This window comes from Euphorbia lathyris, chromosome 5 (genome assembly GCF_963576675.1).
Source record: "Euphorbia lathyris chromosome 5, ddEupLath1.1, whole genome shotgun sequence".
Lineage (NCBI taxonomy): Eukaryota > Viridiplantae > Streptophyta > Magnoliopsida > Malpighiales > Euphorbiaceae > Euphorbia > Euphorbia lathyris.
In genome coordinates this window covers 77,081,966-77,093,372 of record NC_088914.1, presented here as the reverse complement: position 1 = coordinate 77,093,372, position 11,407 = coordinate 77,081,966, and the positions used below count along the sequence as shown (strand labels likewise).

The 11,407-nt window shown below is 38.0% G+C and overlaps 1 non-coding gene across 1 annotated transcript; it reads left to right on the top strand.

Moving 5' to 3' along the window:
• Nucleotides 1-3,900: 3,900 nt before the first annotated feature.
• LOC136231492 (small nucleolar RNA R71) lies at nucleotides 3,901-4,007 on the top strand. Its single transcript, XR_010689870.1, has one exon. It is a non-coding gene; the product is annotated as a small nucleolar RNA R71 (small nucleolar RNA).
• Nucleotides 4,008-11,407: the final 7,400 nt, after the last annotated feature.

The window sequence follows — 11,407 nt, the reverse complement described above, 5'->3', positions numbered from 1 at the left end:
ATCGTCAAGAAAATTAACGACAACCTTAGAATTGCTCGTCGGGGTTGCAATTGCTTCAACCCACTTTGAAACATAATCAACGACGACTAATATGTAAGTTTTACCATTAGAAGGGGGAAAAGGTCCCATGAAATTTATTCCCCACATATCGAAGACTTCAACTTCTAATATGGTTGTGAGGGGCATCTCATCTTTCCTTCCTAGATTTCCTGTTCTTTGGCACTTATCACGAGTAATAAATGAACGGACGTCTTTAAACATCGTAGGCCAAAAGAAACCACATTCAAATATTCTAGCTGCTGTTTTGGTAGCTCCATTATGTCCTCCATAAGAGCTAGAATGGCATTCCGACATTATGGATTCATATGCATTTTCACCAACGCATCTCCTAATTATCCCGTCACCACAAGTTTTGAACAGAAAAAGGATCTTCCCAAAAATACTGTTTAATGTCGAAGAAAAATTTCTTCTTTTGTTGGAAATTTAATCCTTCCGGAACAATATTGGCTGCAAGATAATTAGCAATATCTGCATACTAGGGTGACATGACGCTTTTCATTTGATAGAGATGTTCATCAGGGAAATCATCTCGTATACCGTTAGTTTCACCTATGGGACCGTTCTCATCTTCAAGTCTCGATAGATGATCGGCGATAAGGTTTTCTACTCCCTTTTTGTCTTTTATTTCTATATCAAATTCTTGTAACAATAAAACCCATCTAATTAGACGTGGTTTTGCATCCTTCTTAGCAAATAAATATCTTAATGTTGCATGATCAGTGTAAATAATAACTTTCGAACCTAACAAGTATGACCTAAACTTATCACATGCAAAACTACAGCTAACATTTCTTTCTCAGTGGTGGTGTAGTTTAATTGTGCACCGGAAAGTGTGTGACTTGCATAATAAATGACATGAAGTTTCTTATCCTTCCTTTGTCCTAAGACACATCCGACAGCTAAGTCACTTGCATCACACATAATTTCAAATGGTAAATCCCAATCGGGTTTAGCAATAATAGGTGCACTGACTAAAGCTGTTTTTAATGTTTCGAAAGCTTTAACGCAATCTTCATTAAAATCGAAGGTGGAATCTTTCATGAGTAGATTAGTGAGTGGTTTGGAAATTACAGAAAAATTCTTAATAAATCTTCTGTAAAAACCGGCATGTCCTAAAAATGATCTTACTCCCTTAACAGTAGTTGGAGGGGGTAGTTTCTCTATTACTGAAGTTTTTGCTCTGTCCACTTCTAATCCTTTTTCAGATATTTTGTGACCTAAAACAATTCCTTCGTCAACCATGAAATGACATTTTTCCCAGTTTAATACCAAATTTGTTTCTTCACACCTAGACAAAACTTTATCCAAGTTTTCTAGGCACGAATCAAAAGAATCTCCATAAACTGAAAAATCGTCCATAAAAACTTCCATGATATCTTCAATGAAATCATTAAAAATTGCAGTCATACAACTTTGAAATGTTGCAGGTGCGTTACATAGACCAAAGGGCATTCTCCTATATGCAAATGTTCCGTAAGGACATGTGAAGGTTGTTTTATCTTGGTCATCCAGGTAAATATATATTTGAAAGAATCCGGAGTAACCATCTAGAAAACAGTAGAAAGCGTGACCAGCTATCCTTTCGATCATTTGATCAATGAAAGGAAGAGGAAAATTATCTTTCCTAGTTGCTTTATTTAAATTTCTATAATCTATACAAACCCTCCAACCAGTGGTGGTTCGTGTAGGTATTAATTCACCTTCTTCATTCCTTACAACTGTTATGCCTCCCTTTTTAGGTACGCAATGGATTGGACTAACTCATTCACTATCCGAGATAGGGTAGATGATTCCATTGTCCAGAAGTTTAGTAATCTCATTTTTTACTACTTCTTTCATATTCAGATTTAGGCGTCTTTGCCTATCCGCTTTAGGTGGCTTATCTTCTTCTAAGTGAATTCTGTGCATTACGATGCTCGGATTAATACATTTTAAGTCTGAAATTTGCCAACCCATACTTCCTATCCTATTTCTAACAACTTCTTTCAATTTCTCTTCTTGGACTTGTGTTAATTTGTTAGAGATAATAATAGGTAGAGAATCGCCTTCGCCTAAGAAAGCGTACCTCAAATGACTTGGTAATTCTTTAAGTTCTAATTTCGGTGGAACTATAATTGAAGGCGGAACTGGTCCATCTTCTCGAATCAAAGGTTCTGGTTCCTTATCTTCTAGTTTCTCACTCATTATAGGTTCTATTATTTCTTCTTTTTGAACAATGTCATTTACACATTCTTCAATTAAATCAAGTTTCATACAAGCGAAATCCTCCATAGGATATTTCATTGCTTGATTCATATCAAACTCAATCTTATCATCGCCTATTCTTAAAACTACTTTCCCTTCCGACACATCAACTAGAGCACGTCCCGTGTTCATGAACGGTCTACCAAAGATTAGCGGACAATTTACGTCATAAGCAAAATCTAAAATAACGAAATCGGTAGGAAAAATAAATTTTTCAACTTTAACTAAAACATCCTCAATTATACCGTATGGTCTTTTAGTGGTTTGATCCGCTAATTGCAAAACCATATTGGTACGTTTGATGTCTTCTTCTAAGCCTAACTTATTAAAAATAGATAATGGCATCAAGTTAATGCTTGCTCCTAAATCACAGAGACAACTGAGAAATTCAATATCTCCCAATTTACACGGAATGGTAAAACATCCGGGATCCTTGAGTTTTGTGGGCAAATTACTTGACACAATTGAACTACAATCTTCAGTTAGCGAAATGGATGAAATTCCTTCCCAACTGATTTTCTTCGAAATTAAATCTTTGAGGAATTTACCATAATTGGGAATTTGTGTAATCGCATCCATAAATGTTAAATTAATATGCAAATTCTTAAGTTTGTTTAAAAATGTTAAAAGTTGCTTGTCATAGTCCTTATTGCGGACTTTGTGTGGAAAAGGTGGTTTGGGTACAAAAGTTTTTGTACTAGAGTCAATTGGTGCATCTTTTTGTTTTAACGTATCTTCTTTGGGCTTTGATAAATCAGTTCCAGGTAAAGTTGAATTTCCGGGCATTTCCGGGCCTGAGTAATTTTTCCCTGGACGAAGAGTGATAGCCTTAACATGCTCTTTCGGATTTTCTTCCGTATGGCTTGGAAGACTTCCCTCTTTGCGGGATGGAATTGATTTAGCGAGTTGTCCAATTTGAATCTCCAAATTATGGATGCTGGATGATTGGTTTTTAATAAGCTGATCGAATTTATTCTCGATCCGTTTAAAACCATCGTCGTGATTACTTATTTTTCCGCTCATAGCATCGATAAATTTGTCGATTTTAGAAGATAAAGTGCTAATCGTGTCTCTGGATTGATTTTGATAATTAGCAGTACGATTTTGATTAGCAGTAGCATTATTATTATTATCTCTCCAGTTAAAGTTAGGATGATTTCTCCATCCAGGATTATATGTATTGGAATAAAGGTTATTATTTTGGTTTTGCCCTTGGACAAAATTTACCTGTTCAATTTCACTCATACCTTCGTAATCCACATCTGTTTGGATTGGCGTACCATTAGAATCACACGGTGCCATAAACCTATCAATTTTGTGCGATAAGGCAGAAAATTGGGCTTGCAACATCGCTACTGGATCAAGATTCATTATACCTTTAACTGATGAAGTAGTTGAGGATGATGGTTTCGCTGATGGTACGTGTCCACGTTCCGCGGGCCACATACTGCTGTTGATTGCCATTTCCTCCAAAAGTTCTCTTGCTTGGGCAGATGTTTTCTTCATGAATAACCCTCCAGACATAGCGTCCAATGAACCTCTAGTTGTAGGATTTTTAGTCCATTATAAAATGTTTGCATTAAAAGTTCAGCGGGCAATTGGTGGTGTGGGCATAAACGTTGAAGTTCTTTAAAACGTTCCCAAGCCTCATAAAGAGTTTCATTATCATTTTGAGAAAAAGATGTTAACTCTTTAATGACTCTTGCGGTTTTTGCTAAAGGAAATTTTTTTGATAAAAATGCTTGGGCTAATTGCTCCCAAGTCTCAATTGATGCGGCTGGCATAGAAGTTAACCATTCTTTGGCTCGATCCTTCAAAGTAAAAGAAAAAAGGCGAAGTTTGATTGCTTCTGCAGTTACATCAGTAATTTTAAAAGTGTCACAAATTTCTAACAAATTTGTCAAATGGGTATTAGGATTTTCGTTAGGTAACCCGTAAAACGTTACATTATTTTGCAACATATTAAGCAACTCAGGCTTAATTTCAAAATGATGTGCATTAATTTGGGGTCTAACTATACTGTTTGTTACACCGGCCACTCCTGGCCTAGCGTAATCCATAAGTGTGGCCATAACTTCTGGCTCGGTAATTTTAGTTTTTATTGGGGTTTTGTTTTTCTTTTTCTTTTCTTTCTTGTTCTTTTTAAGAGTTCTTTCAATTCCTGGGTCAATAGGATCTGGTGACGTGCCTGAACTTCGAGAACTGCGCATGAACTTGAAATTTCGCACGAACCGAAACTACCTAAAAAAAACAGAATTTGAAAAATAAATATGTTAGTAATTGAAAATAAATAAAATATAAAAGTTTGAATAAGTATGAATAAACCTATATTCGTAATAAAACACGAAAAATTTAAAATTTTGTCAAAAATTTTGGCGTTCCCCGGCAACGGCGCCAAAAACTTAATGAGCGATTTCCGCAAGTGCACGGTATACGCTTGTAGTAATAAAAGATATCGATCCCACAGGGAACGTTTTTTTAACAAAACTTATTTACAATCGGTTAAATTTACTTTAAGGTTTATACTATGGAAAAATCGCTTAATCGGTTTTGGTTTTGAAATTGCTAGAATGAGAATTAGATTAGATTATGAAAATGTTAGAAAATACTCTGATTTAAGAATGAATTTGCAAGATAGGAACTTTTAGTACTTTTTAGAAAAGTAAACGAATGTATTCGTTTGCATTAAGCAAAGAAAACAACTTTAAACTTTGTACGAATTATAAAGATGAAATAAATGACGGAACCTCTAATTAATTGGCTTTGAACATGACAAAACCCTTTCAGGATAGTTGCCCTTAATCAAATTAAAACTCTTTTGAGATAATAATTTGCCTAAGTATTCAACAAAGTTTCCTTGTAAAGGTTTTGGATTAAATACGTTTTAATGAAAACACCAGCAGTCATTTTAGTGGATTGGTTACCATAAGTGCTGCATAAAAATCTATCGAATAGAACAGACTATATTAGATGAAATATAAATTGATACAAGTTTACAGAGAACATGGAGCATGGAAACATTCGACGGCTTGCAAGTGAACGGGTTGATCAATCCTTTCCTTGGGTTTCGTTAGAGTTTGTCAGGCTCAGGGGCGGATCCTCTACTCAATCTTCTCGTTGAATCTTCGTAATAGAGACTGGGTCGGTCTACTACCAAAATGAAAACTAAACTGGAACAATGACTAAACGCTACTAAACTTGTTATTATTGAATAAACAATGTGTGTACAGCATATTGCTTTTTACAGAATCGAAATCTAACTTCTGAATCACTTGATTCAGAATTTCTACATAAATTCTACACTAATCTCTTTTTTCTACATATCTTCAACTCTCCATCAACTCTTTATTTATAGATGTCGAAGAGTCTTGATTGAAGTATCGTGTCCGTTGTGAAGGATCGTGTCCATTGCGAAGGATCGTGTCCGTTGCGAAAGGACGTCTTTATTCACCCGAACGATCGCATTTCGTCGAAAACGAAAGTGTGTAACTAGGCTTCTAAAATCTCCTACTCGTATCGAGAATGGAGGAGCATCAATTGGTCTTTAAACGAAGGAAGGAAAAGCTGGGGAATGCGTGTCGCGACCGTGAATCTGGGGGCCGCGGTCGCGGCACGGAACGTTTTTCGGTTTTTCAGCTTTCGTTCGCGTCCTCGATTTGGCGTTATTAATTTCTGTCGTCTTCGACTCCTTTTGTAGGGTTTTTCTTCTGTTTTCGAGCTCTTTTCGTTCCTATTTGGATCTTACCAAATATTTATGTACCTTACAAGAAAGAAACATATTCGAGAGTAAAAGCTTCCTAAACAGTTATAAATAGCATAAATTCGTAGCAATATTGATGTAATTAATGATGATATTTTAGGTATATTTTGGGCTTAACAGGGGACATATGATATCATGCAAAATGACATTACGTGGATGATGTCAGTTTCGCCATCTTCTGGGCTAAAAGGCACGTGCGAGAGATGTTTCCAAAGATAACGATCAGAGCTCCGACCTTCTACTACAAATGAATCTTGTAGAAACCCTGCGAGATAAAGGATTCCTCCAATGACTCCAATTCTTTAAGGGAAACGAAATCCTAAACTCACAAAGATTCCTAAAAAGGTGACAATCTTAACCTAAAAACCCTATAAATAAATAGGTATTGACATAAGATATGGTACATTAACTACTATCTCACAACCAGTTCATATCCTTCTATTAGGTCCTAATCACAAACTGACTTACACAAGGTTCGCCAGACTCTGGCCCTTTCTGACCTATGTTACTATTCTGTAGGTTATTAGCAATGTTGGATCACAAAGGCGACTTGGACACGTAAACAAAATCAGATAACCAATTATGAATAACATGTGTAAATCGATCTAAAAATATAAATGGCACTCTCCATTAGGCCAATTTTATAAATTTCCTAACAAGAATTAATGATAAAAAAAATTTGTTCATCATCGCTTACGGTCTACTCGGAGCCCAAAAGGCTAAAAATCGCCTATGGAAAAAAAAGCCCAGAGGGACTAATATTAGAAAATCAATGTAGATTTTGGATTTCGAACGTCTAAAAGATCCAGGTGGCCTTGTTTTTTTAACAGTGCTTGTGATTCAGTAGCACGAAACTTTTTCTTTTTAATCCTTAGAAGTTTTAATTTTCGTAATTATTTCCTAAAAGCAACAACTGAAATAAATAACAATTAAAAGGATGAATTGTAATATAATTAACATAATAAAACTTAATTAGAAGCTAAAATGATGGGGCTAATTATAAAAATTTGGCTTAATACAACATTTGCCAGTTGAACTAAAAAAAACTTGATTGACCTCTAAATTTTCAAAATATCTTGATAGACTCCTCAATTTGTATAAAATGTCTAGATATCCCTCTCGACTTATGTAAAATATAATCAATTACTTCATCGGTTGCAAAAAGAAAAATAAGTTACATACGGAAGGTATGTTACACGTACCTTAAAAAAAATTGAAACCATCAAGGTTGGGGTATGAGATTCTAATATGTTTTACAGTTGAGCAAGTAGGAATTTCTTTAATATATTTTAATTTATTATATGAATTATGTAATAACATTCTAAGCCTCATGCAATACATCTCCCCCATGCAGCTTACTTTTTTTGTAAACGTGATGCGGATATCTCCACCAACAATGCGACACGGGGAGCAGAAACCACGGAGGGGGCAGAAGCAGTGTGGCATGCCAAGCCAGTTGTCACACGGCGTGCCACCAAGGGAGCTGAAAGGACGAAGGGGCCTGACCGTCATGGCACGGTGAGTCGTCTGCCACACTCGTGCCACTCGACGTGCCATGTAGCTCGTCGTGCGATTGATGGACAGAATCCATAAGAATCCAGCAACGAACTCATACATCATGTGAGTCATATGACACGGTGTGTGGATCCCTTTGAGTTGCCTTCTCCGCCAAGCTGATGCAAGAGGATACACATATTGTTATCAACTAATTAATGTTTTGCCATTCTGATTATTACTATTGTGCCACTCATCCTAATTACGGCACTACCCATCTATTTATCTATTCCTATCTTATCCCTAGGGTTTGTTATTTGCTTGTAGTCCTAGTGAGGCACTTTGGTACTTTTGCTAGAATTAGAAATGGGTATATATGCTCCTTATTTTGTAATGAAACTCAACATTTATGAAATCAAACATTATAACCCCCATTGATGCTTGGATTTATTCCATTGGGATGACTCATCCTTCAATCCTTCAAGTTTTAATTTGAAAAGATTGTATTCTTTGTGAATTTAATATTAGAATCTTCACATCGATTTTAATCTGTATCAAAACGATTGGTTAATTAATTGTATTTTGAAGTTAATGGTGTTAGAACATATTAAACAAATTGAGTGAGCTATAAAGATCAATCAAGTGATGTGGGGCATCTTTCCACTGATACAGATCAGTTTCCACTGAAAGTTTTAATCGTAAACTTACAAAGATATTTCTTCTCTAGCTAAACTACAAGGAGTTAATCCCCGGGCTTTATGGACTAAATCCATAGGAATAATGAAATCCCCATTGTTGAAGGTGAAAACCTTAACAAGCTTCTTGAAGAAGTTTTAATATTGATTGATAAAAAGTTAAGCATTACAATGATAAAGAGATGAATTTATATCATCTAAAACCTAATTGTCAAATAAAGGGTAAAGCATATAACTACTTAAAAATAATAAGATAAGGGTAAAAGGGGTTAAATATAAAGGGGTGGCATGGATGGTAAATAGGGAGTGGTAGGGTTATAATAAGGGAGTGGCAAAGGTGTAAATAAGGAGTGGCAGGATTGTAAATAAGGAGGAAGCTGGAGTAAGGAGCAAGTTCCTTAAACTGAAGGCACGCGGGGTGTATGTTGGCTGTTGAGCTCTTCTCCGGATCAGTACTCATTATACGCGGGGCGTGCCTAATTCTACGCGTGGCGTGCTATAAGGTACGCGGGGCATGCCTGAGCTGTTAAGCTGTTATGTGGCCCTGTTTTGGCCTCTTTACTCGCTTATTGCTCGTGCTTAGTTCTTCCTCCGACTTCCCTCGTACGGAACCGATCCTAGGGAAAGATGCCCCGCATCATACACTCTCTCTTAAAAAGAACTTGACCCCAAGTTGCTTGCCACATATTGATGAGACGTGTTCATTGTGAATGAACCCAAGCCCTCAAATCGAACCAAAGTGTTGTTCGAGATGAATTCAATAAGTCCACTCCACATATTGTCGGACTCACCTTCTCCTCACGAGCTTTTCCCCATATCTCCACAAGTGCCTCACCCCGGACTTCATCTTCCGTGGTACTCATCTCCCCATCTCCACCAATATCGGATGCTCTTCCAACATCGAATGGTATGTCTTGGCGAAGCTTGTCAAACCACTTCCCAATAAATGGTTGGGTGATCTTCCAACGCCCCTCATTTGGTTGCACGGACCACCCATGGATCCTCTTGATCTCCCCATCACGAACTTGAGGAATCAACACACTCTTCTTTCGCTCTTGGCCTACCTTGAATTGAATGTCCCGATGACATGTATCAACCCAATTAGAATCGATCTCATAAATATTCTTCAAAACCCCAATATGATCTTGAGTCGAATATGCCCGGACCTCAATGTACCTCACGCCATCAACCCGGATGCTAGGCTCAATCTCCACTCGCTCATAGCCAAACTCAAATGACATATCCCGGTACCATATATCAAGCCAAATTGGAGCGATCCCTTGAGTACTCTTCACAACCCAAACATGACTTTGAATTGAATATGCCCGGACTTGGCTATCACTCATTCCACTAACTCGGCTATTATGCTCATTCTCTCCTTGCCCATGGCCCACATCAAACGGAATATCCCGGCGACATTCGTCAACCCACATTATAGTGAACCCAAGCACACACATAGTAGCTCTTCCCTCACCTTGGGTTAACAATCTCAGAACTTCAAGACTTGCCACTTTACTTACTTGGCTATTATTCTCCAAGCCTTGAATTTCGTCAATCTTCTCAACATCTCTCGGGCGGCTATTCCCATTCATCAAAGACTTCATAAACCCCACTCTCTTCATCACAAGATCGCTTCTCATTGACTCCTCATAAGGTTGATGCTTCCTCAACAAGCACAACACATACCCGTACACATTCATGTCAATAAGGCACACAATAGTGAATTCCGGATTTACCAAGTCTTGACTTCCTTCTATCTTCTCTATATTCCACGGGAAGCCATTCCCCTTCAACAAACAATCACCAAAGCCCACAATAAGATCAACCCTCATGGTCCCATCATAGGAAATGTTCTCCCTCAATATAAAGCTCTCATTCCTCACAACAAGCTTGCCTCTCACAGGCTTATCATAGGGAAGGTTCTCACTCAACATAGAGTCCACATTCCTCACAACAAGATCATATCTCATGGGCTCATCATAGGAAAGATCCTCCCTCAACATAAAACTCCCATTCCTCATGACAAGATCACCCCTCATGGGCTCCTCATAGGAAAGGTTCTCCCTCAACATACACAACCAAGCTTCCAACACATATAGTTCAACAAAGCACAAAAGAATAAGTTCAGATTTTACCCAATGAGTGACTCGATTCTTTTGCATGTGGCATATGCTAGGCATCTCGGTGCTATCAATAGGCTTCATAGAGCAACCTTCCTCCTCCTCTCTAGAGCTCAACTCACCATATGTAGAGTTAGGTGCACTATCTCCCAGATCCCATGCTATGTCTCGTGGTAGCCTTCTCAAAGGTGGAAGCCCTTTAGGTGGCTCGTTGGAAGACATGTGCTTGTCACCCTCGGACATCGGCTCAGCTTCCTGTTAGACGAGGCGCCGCGGCCTAATCTCCCGGGCGGACCGGGGGGTGGACAACCTCATGGCGACGTAAGCGGTGATTGGCGCCGAAAGCAACCAATCGTGGAATCAAGCTGCTCGGCAGGACCGGAGCTCGGAGATATGGAAGAGTCGCCACCCACGAATGGGAAAATGAACACCGATCCCTTGCGGGAGACCGGTGTGGGTTCGGGAAACTTAGGTACGAGCCGAGAAGGCTAGCTCCTTTCCGGAGAAAGGCTACTAGACACCCCGACATCGCCCGGTTATGAACCACCGGCCTCCTACTCAGCATGTTAGGCGATAACGGACTAATCGTATACTTCTTTAAGTTTAAAATTCATTTGAAACCTTTTCTTTCTTTTTTTAGAAACCGTTTTGAGCATATATTATTGGAAAGCCATATTAGTAAAGAATCACCCATTTATATTATACATACACAGAGAAGGGGGAAGAAAGAAGTGATTTATTTACAACTTTATTTAAATGTCATGCCGTGTGTTTATTCTACACTAACTTATTTCCCCAAAACGAGTTTATTTACATGGTTCGCACCTTAATCACCGTTGGAATGATTTAGGTGCGTTTTAAAACCCCGATTAGTGAAGTTCACCCGAATCGCCGTTGGAACGACTCAAGTGTTTGAAAACGTTAAGGTAAAAAACCTTTAATAAGAAAACGTGGTTAAGCATACAAGTCAATTTATTTTGTATAAATCATTAAGAAAACGATTCGAAAACTCTATTATTCACCATGAAAATGAT